Source organism: Parus major, chromosome Z (genome assembly GCF_001522545.3).
Source record: "Parus major isolate Abel chromosome Z, Parus_major1.1, whole genome shotgun sequence".
NCBI lineage: Eukaryota > Metazoa > Chordata > Aves > Passeriformes > Paridae > Parus > Parus major.
The window spans coordinates 18,571,463-18,587,677 of NC_031799.1; the positions used below are offsets into that span (position 1 = coordinate 18,571,463).

At 40.7% G+C, this 16,215-nt stretch overlaps 1 protein-coding gene across 2 annotated transcripts in view; it reads right to left on the reverse strand.

The window, feature by feature from the left end:
* ELOVL7 (ELOVL fatty acid elongase 7) overlaps positions 1 to 16,209 on the reverse strand; it is a 31,969-nt gene extending 15,760 nt beyond the window's left edge. The window contains exon 1 of one of the 2 annotated variants that reach the window (XM_015615165.2): positions 16,083 to 16,209. The gene's annotated coding sequence lies outside the window, so the exon portion shown is untranslated. Of the gene's footprint in view, positions 1 to 7,396; positions 7,418 to 16,082 lie in introns of those variants that run through there. The other variant, XM_015615166.2, reaches the window with a different exon arrangement.
* Positions 16,210 to 16,215: the final 6 nt, after the last annotated feature.

Sequence of the window (16,215 nt, forward strand, 5' to 3'; positions counted from 1 at the left end):
ATGAATCCTTAGTTGTATTTTCTCTCCCCTGTTCAGCTGTGAAGGGGAGAGAGATTTGGTAGGCATCTGGCACCCAGACAGGGTCAATGCACTCCCATGGGCTTGGGGTGTTGACTGTTACACCCTCTTACAGTTGTCATTCAACTGCGAACTCACAAACAGTTCTTAACATCTACCCACTTGACTTCTCACTTCACTTCAATTTTTGTATCAGAAGTCAGACAAACATGCTGTCAGCATTTAAATAGCAACTCTTATAGCCACTAGGCATTGAGGCCAAATGCAAGACTTTTACCTGGAATCAGACTATTTCTAATCAATTTCTTCTAGTTGTAGTAGAAATGCAGATGATGAAAATAGGGAAAGTGGCCCTTGCCACACTGATGGTGAGAGATTTATCCTGACTCTCCTGACACCAGCACTCAGCTCCTCTTCATTTAAAACGGCCCTCAAAAGTTTAGACAGCAGAGGCTCTCAGCCTCCAAGATTTCTTTTCTGTTCATAATCAAGCAAAATAAAACTCCACCACAGTGACAAAGCTTCTGAAAGTTTCTGGAGTTCAGGAAGTCTGGTGTTCAGTAACTTGAGAGAAGGATTTACTCAGAAAGCAGCCCCAGCCTCACCACTCAATAGTGACCGATCAATTAATCTGAATCTATAGGTAAGCAAAAATACATGTACTCCATTTACTTTAAGAAATAATGTCTGCAAGAAAGACAGTGCTGTTCAGAACTTTCCTACAGTTAAAAGGTTTCTTTAAAACCAACTTTTATGTATGACATTACTGTTTCACTTTCAATGTGCTTTATAATTCTACCTATTTTCTTAACTAGCTACCCAGTTTTCCTTCATAAATCCACTTCTGTTAACAATAGTTTACATTAATGTTAGGATAACTTTTTTGTTAACCATCTACAAAATGAGAGTTAATGACAGCAAGGAAAATATTTTGCCTTACCTTGTTAGACTTAGTTCACACACATTCATATACACTGGTAAATAATATGATCAAGGCCTGCTTTTTTTTTAGTAGAAGAGTGGGAAAAAAAAAAGGAAACCACATTCCTACACACAAGATAAACAACTAGCTTGTGCTTCACCAAAGAAAACCAAACCATTTTTGAAAGACTGTTTTTTTATAGTACAACTGTGTTGGTAAGAAGTAAATTGATAAAGCTTTGACCATAATGCAATCTTCCAAAATGTTTGGCAGTTCTGTAGGCTACAGAAATTATCCTCTAAATGTGAGACTGGAAAGAGTTCACCTGAAGGATCAAAGACTTGGGGCCAGAGAAGGCCATTTGTTAAATACATGGTTATAGTTCTTCATACTATAAACTCATCTGCCCATTATGCATTTGTGTAGGCATAGTCCAGTCAGGAAAACATACATTTCGTTTGCCTACCTGCTAGTGTACTTACAGAATCAGTACATCAGCACTTTTATTTCTAATCTTCCCCTTTCTGCTCATATCAAAATTTAAAAATTCCATTAAAATGCACAATAGATTGTCCAGTCTGTAGCAAACTCTCTCAAATTAGGTAATACTAGCAGACTCATTTTCAAAATTGTGTTATTTTAAATGATACGTTGTAAACACTTTATGTAAACTCAAAAACGCAGTCATATAAGTAAGTGATCTGCCCAGCTTGAAATGTTCTAAGTAAGAGGCAGTCCTCTCAAACACATGCAATTGGAAAGCAAGTGTCAAAACCACCTCAAAAACCTATGCAGATATTCAGCTCTTCAGAAGAAATAAGCACTACTTTTCTTTTTGTCAATGGAAATAATACTGTCCACCCAGGTCCAAGTCAGTGTAGTGGCATAATTTCTGAAGACATCTTTAAACAAATGTGCCTCCACCACTACAAAAAAAGGAGATCTAAGTGAGGCAAAGGAAAAATGGTTTGTTTTAAAGAGCAAAGTAATCTTCTGTTCTCTGGTTGCCTGCAGCTCAGCAGGTACCTGGAAGAGCCCAGAAAACTGCAGCTCAGCTAAGGCATACAGCTTGGCAGAACCAGTTCCAAGTTGGACCATTACCTTTACTGGAGAGGCAAGGGCAGATAAGATTGTTTACACCAACAAAAATGCCACAAATACTACAGCACACCATATAAGAATGCCTGATGATGAGAAGTGGTAAGGAAACAAGCTGTTGGAAGTGCTCAACTTCACTTAGCTCACAAAACTATTAGTGATTTTTGTAATGAGAATTACTGGTATGCCTCAAATATTCCTAATTTTTAAATGAGGACAAGAAGTTTCTCACATTCCTTTGTTTAACCCACATGAAAGATATTTGCCATTCTTTATGCTCATTTATTCCTACATAGTTTTTAAATAATAAAACAGATATCAAGATTTGTTTTTAAATAGTAATTTTACAACAATTAATTTTATGTTAATGGCTACTAAACAAAATAAGCACACAAAAGAACTTCACCAAAAAAAAAACAAACAAAAACAAAAAAAACCCAAAAACCCAGTATTAAGCAATCTAATGCAAGCTCTGTCACTGAGAAACAATTTTCAATTCACTGTGAACTCAAAACACTTAACACTGAAAATTTACAGGAGAGAAAAAAGCTTATTATTAAAAAGACTAACACGATAATTTTATAGTGATCCTTCAGAAAATGTCTGGAGATTATGACAACCTAGTGCAGAATTCAGTGCTCAAATTTCCACCCAGGACTGGTCCCAAAAGCAAAGTTTCTGGTATCACACCTAGCCAGGTAAGACGGTGATGACTGGAGGATCGTCCACTCTGCAGACCCCACGGGAAGAGGGGGAGAGCCTACAGAAAGCATTGACCCATGCAGGTCTGATTTCAAAATTATAGCTTAAGAAATGGCAGTAATACTGGCTTACATATTCAGGCACAATTATGAAACTTTCATGTTTCAGAATCACTTTGTATACTGTTGTTAATTCTGCTCTTGAAGTTCAGAAGGTAATTAAATTAGGACGTTTCACAGATGGTATCTTAAGATTTACCTGGGAAATACCAGCTCTGCCCTTCCTATTTCCCAAGGCTGTGTGTTACATAATTGCAGTTATTTTAACTACATTACTCCCTTATGTCACATGGCAAGCATCTACAAACTGCCTATTATATTACACAGATTACTCACCCATATTCTGCAACAAAGTTTTAAACTTTAGCTGGGTGTCACCTGTTGTTATGGATTTTGCTGAGAGAAGTTTGTCAACTTTTCCATTTTTATGCGTTCTCTCAACCATCCAGCCCAGGTTTTGAGAGATTCATCTTACATGCAAGTTTGCTACATCCTACTTAAAATTAGATGGCTTTTTCCTCTTTGATAATATTGCTTATAAACACTGCCCCTGCTAGATGACAGTGGACATCTTAGAAACAGATTAAGGAGGCTTGGAAACTTTATTAGAACATCTACTTATAAAAGTCCTCACTGGAACTATTCAATAAGATATCTAATGCTTATCTTGTGTAGTTGCCCTTACTGAATTTTTAACATAGTACCTCTTTATTTAATCCTTTGCTTTTTAAACTAGCATTAAATCTGTTTTTCACCTATGTGACTAAAGTACTCTAAGCAGGAGAACTAGTGAAAACGTGGTTTAATTTCAGCCACACTTCACACTGGTTTTCTGCCTGTCTAATGGATTTCCCACTCTGCTGTTGTGCAAAATAAAGACCAGTTTGTATTTGCTTCCACACCTCTTTATAAATTGTTAAAAGAACAGATACCAAAGACTTCACAGCAAAGTTGAACAGTAACAACAGGCATGGAAAATCCCCTTCTTATGAGAACAATTTCAGGAGTACAGCCCTGCTTTGTACTCAACTCCCAGACAGAATTACATGGGCACTCTCCTGGATCACATACACTGAACAAATCACCAGTGTCTGAATGAGGAAGGCTCCCTGTGCGGTCCAGTGCCACAGCATCACTGCCAGTGGGTCTGCTCCAGGCAGCTGCAGGATAAGCCACAGCAGTTCACCAATCCAAATGAAAGCTTAGGCTTTGAGAAAGAAAAGAAATTACTTTTTTCTCAGTTAACTCAGACTTGAAAGGCTGAACTGGCTTGTGCAAAGGAAACATTAAAACTCACAAACTGAAAATGCCACAGGAAGGAAGAAAAGTGGGAATAACAGCCCTGTCATGGATCCCTTTAAACTGATAATGAAGTCATGTAGGGAGGCCACATCATTCATCCAGTCCCACCTACTCATAGACAATCCTGTCCTAGATCCCTAGTCAGGAATACTCCACCTCAAAAAGTCATCACTTTGTCCACCAGAGACACTCTACAAGACGAGATATGAAGCCACAAAAATTACTCTGCGCTATAGTAAGGCAGGAAAAGACCTGTCATCACCAGTATCTTAAATATCTTAAATATATCACCGGAGGTTGCAGGAATGCATGTGCTAGGACTAATCTGCATCACATAGAAAGCCTTATCAAGTCTAAATAGTTCTTGCAACCATAGCCTGGAAGGAAGTTTCTTTACAAGTCTGAATCCAGTTATCAGTATAAATCAAGTATCAGAATCTGGGCGCATCCCTGTAAAAGTTCTCAGTCTCACTTAGGAATTGAGCACCACAGACATCGGTGTATCTTCACCAATTTTCTCTTCCCACACTTCCAGTGTTTTAAAGAAAACTAAAAGCATTAGCAGAGGAAAAGTTCCTAAGATTTTAACTTGTTTTCAGTGCTCCCTGCCTTTAACAAAAGCTCTTTATTAAGCATTTAAATGTCAGCCACCCATCAGCCAACTAGTCTCACCTACCTACTCTGCTGCAGTGAGTGGCTCTTCACATTTAGAACAGCTGCTTACAACAGCAGTTGTGCCCCAGTGCACAACTCACACTTGGCTCTTTTGAGTTTGATCCCAGCTCAGTGACACCAGCTCACAGTGTCACCTAGACCTGCGTGCACAGTGACTCCTGTGGTGCACACACAGCACGACAACTTTCACTTAGAAGTCAAAATAAGGTTGTTAATGCAACCTCACTTCCATTAGATAATGGTATATCATTACCCTTATCAAAGGCCCTTGGTAATACATTGATTTAGTAACTATGCCATATCACCCAGGTTAATATCCTCCTTCCCCAAAGGATTTAGACTCTACTTTTTTTCCTCGCCTTATTGTGCAGCTAGGAAAGCAGCATTTCAGATTTTCTTTAAAGACCAGATCAACAAAGCTTTAGGTCACTTTAAGCAGACTTTCACAAAACAGGAACCAAAGGCTAGAAAGCAGTAACACAATCTAGTATTTTCAGCTGTGCTGCACAATCATGCTAACTCATACCCCCTGTACTCCCTGCTCCTTCATCTAAAAGGCAACATCTTTGTAACACACAGAGCTTTTACCCATTCTGTTTGCTTTACCTCTACAAACAGCTATGGTAGGCACAGTTCTGATAAGGATATGTACGAATTATTTACAGCTGTACTGTTTCTAAAGTGTATACACATATTTAGTAACCAAAAAAAAAAACCAGAATATAGAGCTCTGTACTGAACTAGAGAGGTACAGACTGATATTTACCTGCACTGCAAAAGATAACACAGACTGGGTTTTTAAGCTGCCTAGGAAGCATATTTTTAATATTCAGTTTATAGGTAAGCTCTAAAGAGAGGGAGTTCACGTGCCAGCTAAATACTTTGAATGAACCAGATCAAAAACACCTCGTGTCTGAGGCTGTCCCCTTCCTTCAGCAGCAAGCTGAGTCACTGAGTTAGCTCCACCACATCATCTATCCTAATTTACAGTTAAGAGTTAGTGCATATGTGTTAACTGAATATAAGGCTCTCATACATTGAATTAATCACAATAGAAGCAGTTTGCTACCAAGGTCTTGGTTTGTGTTTACCCACCTCTCAGTAGAACAAAACAGAAATTGTCATTAAATAGTCACAGTGGGGGTGACTCCATGGAAGCTAAACAGAAACAGAAAAGCAGAGCTAGACTTCAGCTTCCAGAAAAGACTCCTTAAAATGAAAGGGAACAGGACTTGTTGCATAGCATACGACTTGCTAACCTAGCCAATACCAATTGAAAAAAAGCAGACAAGCCTTTTTATTTCCAAAGACATGTCATAACCAAGTAATCAATGGCAATGTTGCTATTCAGCACTAGGAAAAAAAAAAATGAGACCATAATTTTCACCTGTGATGGACAAAGTCAGGTACGTGGGGCTGTCTTTGCAACACAAAAATACATCAAGAAGGAGTTTTATAGGAAGAGGAGATGGGAAAAAAAATGTAAATAATTACCTTAAGAACACAATATTCACCTTAAGAAACAGGTAAGCAACTGAAGTGAAAAATACTCATAATTATTAAAGGAGGAGGTGTTTTTCCACAGTTACATCTTGTGTACAGCATACACTCAGCTCTTGTCACTGTAGTTGCCATGGCAAAACAACATTGCAAAATCAATGCCATTTTATGGAATTTTTATTGCACCAGCTCTAACCTTGCTGGGTTCAGGATATTAGTAAGTAGTAACACTGATAACACCCGTGCAGAGTTGCAACATACTATTTTGTTCACCCTCTAACAGCAATTTACTATAGTTCAACTGCTCCCACACCACTCTCCCATGCTGACATGAGCTAATTTGCTTTACCATTGTTTCCCACTGCCTTGCACTTGCTCAATCTACCCACCCTCTGGGTCCTGGGCTGATATCCTAGGCAGCAAAATAATGCATTCCTTCTGCTCCTGTTTTGCTTGCATTGCAGTAGGCAGGCATAAATTTTAAAGGCAGCTGACCTAGAACTGACACCCTCCCTCCCCTCCCCCCTCTTTTTAAGCTACCATGCAGCATAGTGGACATGCTGCTGAGCACTGTAAACATCAGCAACTGCACCCTCCCTGGGAGGCTCTTCCAAGAGAGCAGGAACCAGCTGTGCTGGCACCTTTGGCAGTGACCCGCAGAGCGCAAAGTGACCTTCGGGAAGTGTGACACGGGCAGCAGCAGCAGCACCGTGTGACAGGTGATGGCAGAACTTTAGGGTGACAAAAGCCACTTTAAAGGAAACATGCTAAGTACTTTTTAAACTAAAGTTTCAGAACACTCCTACCCAAGAAAGCATGCTGACAGGATCATTAAAAAAGCTGCTGCTCCCAAGTTCAGTCTTGGCGCATGTCGAACTTTTTCGAACACTCCAGGAAGCAACTGCACTGCCACATCCTAAATCTTTCCAGTCCAGAGCTAGCAATTTATACAGCTGCAGCTGGAAGTTTCAAATCACTGAGGGATATGCAGGGAGGTATACAGATCTTAAGTTGTTGTTGTTTAAATTAACATTCTTCAACATGATGAAAGCTTTGGTTAATCACTATGAAACACACTCATGAGTATTAGCATCGGGCAACCCACGAAGGCACATCATACCATTGCTTAGATACGCAGGCCTCTCAGTCAGCACAACTAAATACAGCAGTAAAGCAAATTTCTCCTGGCACTCCATTTTTTATTTCTGCATCCCAAAGAAGATTTTCACTTAAAAATAAAAAGAAAAAAGATAAGTAATTAGCTTGCACCTGATCGAAGTTACTGCAGAAGGGAAAAAGTGAAATACAGTTTCAGAAATGGAAAGGCCAGATGTTTCTATTATACTCCATACTCAGTTGAGGAATCCCAAATAGGTTGAGAATGAAAATATGGAAATGCCAAAGAGGCATCTTAAATTTAGGGATAACTGGAGGAAATAACCCCACAGGCTCATCCTGAAGTCAAAGCCACTTACATTGTGCTTATATGTTGAATCCAGAGATGAATGCACGGAATTTAGTACATTATAAACCCCCATTTGATTCTGCACAAAATTTGAGTAAGCTTTTGGGTATCACTCAAGCCATCCTGCATGTTGCTTACACTACTTGCCTGATAACTTTCCCCGGTACCTTTTCCTTTTGAGATGACTCACCCATTGGAGGCAGATCCAGTTTGACAGCTTGGGCACATGGGGTGAACACAAGAATGGGAGCACCTTTGCTTTCACACAGCGCTAGTGGCAGTTCCAAAAATACTCTTTTCCACTTGCTATGCAGATACCCTTCTAAGGACTAGGGAAGTGCCGAACTTTCAAATGGTTCTTGCGACATACTTGGAGGTCAGAACTCAACAAACAGAAGGATGGAATATTCATTGTTGCCTGTAAGTATTAGAGTGAGGAAACATCCAGACACAGTGACCCAGAACAGTCAAAAGCCTATGGAGACTAAAGGAAAATGTTGAGCAGGAAACACAATGTTGCATGAACAGTACAGAAGACAGCCTAACTGCAATAACTTGCAGGAAAGCAAAACTACCCACCACCTAAGAACATTAACTGGCTTGATCAGCAAAAGTATCTAACAAGATTTTTTTAAACCAGTTCTTGTTACAGAAATCCAACTTTAAAAATTTATCAGTTTTTTGTTCAAATTTCAAGAAACCAATATGCAGGAGTTTGCAGAACAAAATGTAAAACAGAGGTTGATATTATGGGAAAAGATACATTAATGAAAATACACAGCTGTAAAGGCATATTTCTGTTCCACATCTAGCTATCTAGACCTTAGTTCCTTTGCTAATAGGGATTTCTAAAAGTCTTCATTATTTTGCACTTTCTGGAAGCTCAAGAACAGCACAAAAAGCAGCACTATGCAGCATGAGTTTGAAACAGCAGAGTTTTTTTAAATCAGCCTAGAACACCAAATGGGAACTTCACAGAGAAGCAGTATCAAACAACACATCATGCGCAAGTTTAATCACAGGTATGTCACAAGGATTTTTCATCCTCTATCAATATTTTCCACTACCACAATGGTATACAGAAGTACGAAATGTACTTTTGACCATCTTTCTAAGCATTTGGGGACCACACAGGACATCTCTGCAGTTTAAAATACAACAGTTCATCCAGAGAGCATGTAGAGATGAACCAGCTATGTCTGGCCAAGGCAACTGCACTTTTTTTTCCTCTTTTCGATCCTGAAAGATTGCCAAATATAAATAGCTTTTAAAAAAAAAACAAAATTAAAAAAAAAAAAGAGATACAATCAACAAAGTGCATTAGGCAATAGATGTGCAACATCAGAATAACACAGGAGACAAGAATACTTCCAATAAAGAAGCTTGGCAAGCAGCAGAGTACTCAGCCTAATACTAATGTTCCTTTAAAACACCAGTATACTAGAAACAGACAAGTGTCTAACAGTCTACTCAGCATGCCACAGCAGTAAAACAGAAGAAAACTGGACTGTCTCCAATACAAAAGAAAACTAGACTTATGTATGGCTATGCATCTAAGTTATTTCAAAAAAGCCGTAGTATTTTTGACATACAGGTTTCAATGCCTTGCAGAAGAGGTCAGTGGGTTTGGTTCACTCTCTATACGGAGTTATCAGTCCCCAAAGAAAAAGGGGCTTGTCTTCTAGCAATTAACTCACCAAAGCCGTAAGCAAAACCAAAGTGTCGTGTGCTGGTTCAATATTCCAGTTAATACACAAAACTAGCAGGCCACACCCCCTTTTCTGAACCTAAAGCAACATTATGAAAGCAAAGGTGGTTTGCTTCTACTCTTCTGCCTCCCTTCAATAAGACTCTATTGCTCACATTTAAACCAAACCATTTGCTTTCACACACACTCCTTGTTTTATATACACATTATTCAGGTGCAGGTTCATCCAGCTGACCATATCCAAAAAGTGTGATGCCATCCCACTGACTGGAAAGGGAGACTGGATCTCTTCCCACTACAGTCATCTCAAAGAATGAACCAAGGTCATATAATTTCACGGTCTGTAAAAGTGACTCCCTCATTTATCACGAAAGTCTTTCTAGAGTCAATCAAGTGTTGTCTGATGCTTCAGCACCTTGGATGAAAGCAGCTGGTGAAATATCACGCTTTACAACAATATGCATAAAGTCTCCACAGGATAAAAGCAAGAACACCAGACTGCATAATTTCCACACCTCCAGAGGCAATTTTCCATTCCATACTTTTAAATGTAGTTCAAATGTGGTATATGAGATGCTCAGTTTTACAATAAAGTAGCAACCTCATTTCAAAACTGGGAAAAATTCCAGAGCAAACCAGAACTCAGCACAGTCCAGTCCATGTTCAGGAATAATTTCTCCACAACTTTCTGAGTTGTGGAGAAAACAACTCAGAAAGTTGTTTTCAAGCTTTCAGCAACAAGCTTCCCTAACTGAGCAAGTGGATCACTTCAGCGTATGAAAAGCAATTTCAGGATATTCTGAAACTCAGGTGGAGAATGTTTCACCCCCTACGATTTCAAGCAGAATCTAAGGACTAGTTGGAGCGAAGCACAGAGTACTCTAATGGCACCTGCATTTTACATTCCTTTTTCACTTTCTAAAATCTGGCATGTTCCTAGTTAAAAGTTAACTGAGTGAACTTCCTGAACATCAGAGCTATGGCATGAGGCTATTTACAGCCTTGTCCTATCGTTTTTTCCTTTTTCTTGTCAAAACAAACTTAAGCAAACTCCTCAACAACCTGACTTGTTACAGAACAACAGGTGCTACAGAAAGTATGTTGTCAGCACTGCAGAAATAAGGAAAGTGATTGTTACAAGGCTTTTGAGAAGTGCACCTTACAAATAGTTTTATGGAAGATTTCATTTCAAAGGTGACAGTGAACATTTGCGTTTACTTCATTATCCTCTTGGCTTTGGTCAACTGTACATCCTACAATTCTCATTCACAAGAGACAGGGAGACAGGGCACTTCCAAAGTAATAAAAATAGTAGTAATAATAATTTCATTAAGCTTGTCACATCCCTTCTGTACAGTTAAAGACTAAAAAGTGAATTTTTTTCTTCAGCACTGAAAAAACAAGCTAGAACTCTGACTACAAATTATAAAGAAGAAATTTAATCCAGATTTTTTCAACTAAACAAGCACAAAAGGGAATGTTTTGGATGTTAAGAATGCAAGCACTGTGAAACATACTATTCTCTTGCAATATACCTGAATCCAAGCAATTTTCACCTGTACAAAAGGAAATGTTGCTAGCTACTACTTCTCCAAACATGCCCATCCCCATCTATTCATAATGCCACACAGTAAACAAATACTGCAATATTCACTTAACAGAATAAATGAGCACATCTGAACAACAACCCTGCTACTCTTAAGGCTTCAGCCACTATCTTTTTATGAAAAACAATAGAAAAGAATTTTGCATTTCGCTTCCTAACAGATCAGGTGAAAACAAAACCAAAAAAAAATCTGTGTGCCATCTCAACTAACTTTCTGAAAGGAAGAACACAGTACCAATGTGAGCCATTCCCATAATCTAAAAGCATACAGAGAACCACTGAATCAGGTTTTTGTGACTTTGCTTTAAGTCATTTCAGGACTGATGATACAATGCAAATTATTTCCATATCAACAAACTGATCTTTGTGAGTCAGACTCCAGCAAGAGTCGTCCCTTCTTTTGTTAGAAAACAAAGAATAAAAGGAATAGAGTAAGCTATATTTTTATCTCAGTCATAGCCATAAACCCTGAATGCCATCACTGGGATAGGAGCATTCTCTTGAACTCCAGCCCATGAGATGCCTGTTGAAACTTAGCAGCTTTTTGAACAGTACATCCTATATCTTTGCACGGGGTTTTGCAGTGCACTAGACAAAGTTACGCTCACATTCACATGCATTCAGTGAGGCATTGCTTTAAAAAAAAAAGTCTTTGAATAGAGGCTCCAGGCACAGAGCCCAATATGCAAGGCCCATATCAATATAAAACATAATCCAAACTAAAAAGAATTCACAATACAATTAAACACAAGCAGGCAGCATGTAGGAATTCATAAAGCTGCTACAAGCAATTTCTCTTGTGCACAGCCTGCTCAAGCAGAGCAAGTCTGGCTGTTTACAAGGTAAGTTTGCAATTATAAGAGCACTTTTAATAGTAGCAATGTAATTTTAATCAACCTCTCTCTCCATTACTCATACCTGCTCCTATGTCACCCTTGACTTCTGCTGGCACAACCATTTTTCTGGCTGCATAATAAAATATATTGGGAAACAGACCCAGTGCAGGAGAGCAAGCCTCACAGAAAAAGAAAGGGTATTTTTTAACCCAGACTGTTTCCTCAGTGATTCTTAGTACCAGATTTCACCAAGAAATACTCCAGCACAAAAAAAAAGTGACTCAATAAGCACATGCAAAGAAAAGCATGTGGAATAATAGAAATGTTGGTGAAACTGCAACATCAGCCTATGTATCACAAGGGGATTAGAGATAAGGTTTGATGTTTGTTGCTTTTACCCTGGCACAGTTAAAAGGGGCAATCTGAGTACCATTGCTCCTAGCAAATAAGATTATTCAAAGAGTTTCTTGACACCTGTATTTGTCCTCCTTGCAACATCTGTGCCTCTCTGCAGGTGGAAGCCAGAGTTTGCTTTGGGCCGGATAGGCTTTACAAGTAGTTTTTAAAAGATCTGTGTGCTACCTCAGGATTTTGAAATTAAATTCCTCAGACTCTCATCAAGAGCCGAGATAACATTTAAAGACACTTAAATCTGTGGTTCTCTAAGCTGTGTAGTCATCTCACAGTACTCCAGTCACGAACCACTTACAGGTGTTTTCTAGTCAACAACTTCAGTGATAAATTGCTGTGTGTAGACATCATAAGCAGACAGAACAAAAATAACAAAACACATGCAGAGGAAAACTATTGACAGTCATATTGAAAGCATTTTACTTTGTGAATTCAGCAAAAATAGGAAAAACAAACTGACCAAAAAATCAAAACCAACCAACTATTCAATATTTCCACGTCAATGATCAGCACAGAACACTGAAACAAAAGACAAGGAAAGATAAGAGACATCTGAGTTATTCTGGTGTCTCTCATCAGTGTAAACTCACGTACTTAACTTTTTACTTTTTGGATTCCAACTGAATGTCATACACATAGGAATAAGTTCTTAACTGCTACGTCACTGGCAACTTTGCCAAACTTTTGGTAAATTGGAAATGTGACAACAGGCACTAAAATTACTGCATGACCCTCTAGACCTCCTTAGAGGTACCCTTTTAAAGGAATTGTTTTAAAAAAAGTACAAACAGGTTTACAAAACCAACTACTTGTTTTGTTAATTCTTTTGTTCTAATCATCTCCTATTTTTGAGGAGTAAAAGGTTTCGTTTCCGCCATTTAGGCTACATTTGCCCTTTACATGCAGCACTGAGCCTTGGTACCAGGTGAGGTTCCTGGGCAAGCACCCTGAGCTGCGGTGAGGGGCAGAGGAATAGTGAGGGAAACAAGTATTTCTTCTTTTCCAGCTACCCAGGCTTTGAGAAGCAGCTTAACGTTTCAGACATCCATTAGCCTGAAGTGAATATGAGTGTTGGGCTACAACATTATTTGTACATAATCTGCTGTGCCACTGAAGATGTCAACATCCCATCTATTCATATTTGTCTCTATACTATAGCTCCACTATCCATATTTTACAAACTGTCCTTGATCCACTCCAGACAAAACAACACAGTTGGTCTAAATCTATAACTGATAGCTAAACTGTCTTATTTTAGCTGGCAGATGAGGGAGCTCACACCAGCCTTCACCAGGAAAATTACAGGACAGCAGCCTCTGACAGCCATGCTGAGGCAGTCATCTGGCAGGGAGAGATGCCCCATGAAGTCTGCCAAGTTAAGTCTGGAGTACAACAAACATAATTTCATAAGCAGCTAATGAAGATCCAGAAAGGGATCCTGGCTCCCCTCCACCTCCTGCCCTTGAACATGGCACAGAGGTGACATCCTCCCACTTCCCTCACCCCACACATGCCTTCCATGCCCATCCCATGCACTGCTTGTGCCTCTGCCTCGCTCTGCATCTGCCCACACCTCCAGGAATCTGTATGTTAGGCAACCAGATATGGACAGGCCAGAGGAAGATAAATAGACAAGCACTAACCCAGACACACTGGGCAGAAGAAGTTTTAAGAGGAAGAGCAGAAGTCCACAGTAGGAGGAAAAAAAAAAATTCCACTTTATTGCAGCAGAGAGAAACAAAGCCAGGAAGGGCACAGGGAGGCAAGGGGTACACACTTGGCAAAAGCCACCAAGTCATGTCAGAATACAGAAATGTCTCTGATTAGTTCTTTTACTGATACACAATTAGTTGATAGGTATTTCATGGCATTTGGTGAGCTTCATAATGAGTTAAATCCTATTTGGCTTGTGTTACTTGACTAATGCTGTGGCATCTTTCCCAACACATTCCATGAATATTGCTTCCTGTACCAGAACCTGTCTTGCTCTACTAATAAATACTTAATAGAAAGATCACATGTTATACACATTATTCTCCGTATTTTCAACAGAGCTGCTGCCTAGGAAGAATTTCAAAGAATCATAGAATGGCCTGGGTTGGAAAGATCACCTCGTTCCAAACTCCTGCCATAGCCAGGGACACCTTTCACTAGACCAGGTTGTTTAGAGCTTCATCCAGCCTCTGAGATGGAGCATCCACAGCTTCTCTAGGAAACCTCTTCCAGAGCCTCACTTTAAGCCTATGTTTCTCTAGGTTTTCAAATCCTAGGTCTTTGTACATTTTCTTCAGGCCCACATGTGAGTACAAGTGCTCCCACTCCTCGTGGAAGTGTTCTCAGGATATGTCGACACTGCCATGTCAATACACTGAGATCCTACCTCTACTTAAGGCAGCCCCAAGGCAGCCTGAGTGCATCACAGGCAGCACCCCAAGTGTTGAGCAGCAGAATAAATTGGGCAGCATGCTGTTCCCAGGCTGCTCCCAACAACCAGAAAAACTTGTTGAAACTTCTCCCACATGGTAGTGTTCACTACAGACCTACACACGGGTCTGGGAAGAACTGAATTACAATGAAGTAAGGAAGAGAGTATCCATACATGACTGTAAGTTTTCTGGTTTGTCTGAACAGCTTTAATTAACATACCTTGATTTCCTATGCAAGCAGGGAAAAAAAAAAAATCAGTAAGAGCTGGTTTGCAGCCTCACTATGACTTTTCAAGCATCATACTATTCTGTCTTGGTGACAACAACACCCAAGACCCAACCAAAACTTCAGTTCAAAACATATTTACAAATTAAGTATCCACGAACTTACAAATTTATAACAATATCCGTGACATCTACAGTTGCAAAGGACAAGTCTAAGAGGCTGCTCCAATGTAGCCTCATCAACCCCCACTGACAGAGCTGGCACTGACCTGTCTCCTTGGCTCTTGGCCTCACTGCCAATGCGGCCAGTCCTTAAGGATGGACCTGCCCCACATGGCAGCAAAGCTGACCCATCTCCAAAGAGGAGGAAGGCAGCAAGCCAGACAGCCACCCTTCCAGCTTGCCAGACAACCCCTGGCTAGACATCACCCCTCCAGCCCTACATTTTAATATCACCATCTTAAGCACATGGGCCACACCTCTTCCCTGACTGTCTCCAACCTTCACCCTTGAAGAGAAAGAAAACTCAGTCTCTTGATGGCTGGAACCACTCTTTGGGAGCAAAAGGTGTGAGAAGAAAAAAGCGTTTTCCAGCAAGAAGGTCCCTGATGTAGTGGGGCCCTGCACCTGCCACGATGTAACTTGTTCTTCATGTCAGGAAGGTGAGCTCTGTTCATGTGAGGCATAGCCAGAGGACCTTGAGAGACAGGCACCGGGAGGTGTGGGGCACAGCCAGAGGGTGTGGAGGAACAAGTACTGCTTAGTGCCAGACACAGTCAAAGGGTTTAGGGGCACAGACACGGTGCGGTGTAGGGCACAGACAGAAAGCTTGCCGGCCAGGCACTGCGGGGTGAAGTACACTCAGCAGCGTTGGAGGAGAAAGCACCACAGGGCACTGCCCGAGTCTAGAAGTATGGCACAGAGGGTGCAGACAGGGAGAGGGACAAGTGATGCAGGTGCAGCCGGAGGACGAAGGTGGGGAGGAAAAAATCTCAGCGCAGCCAGGGGTTTGCGGAAGAAACAAGGAGTACGCGGGAGCAACCAGGGAGTTTGAAAGGAAGGTGGGCAGGAGGCAACCCGAGACCCATCCCGTCCCGCCCAGCCCTGCACGCCCCAGCGCGGGACAGACCCTGCGGACGAACGCTGTCGGCTCCTCTTCCCGAGATCACCGCGCTGCCCAGCGCTCCGGTTTCTCGCTCCCGCCGGATCCACTCACGTGGCAGCAGCGCACCCCACCTGTCCCCGCACCGCCGGGCGGCAAC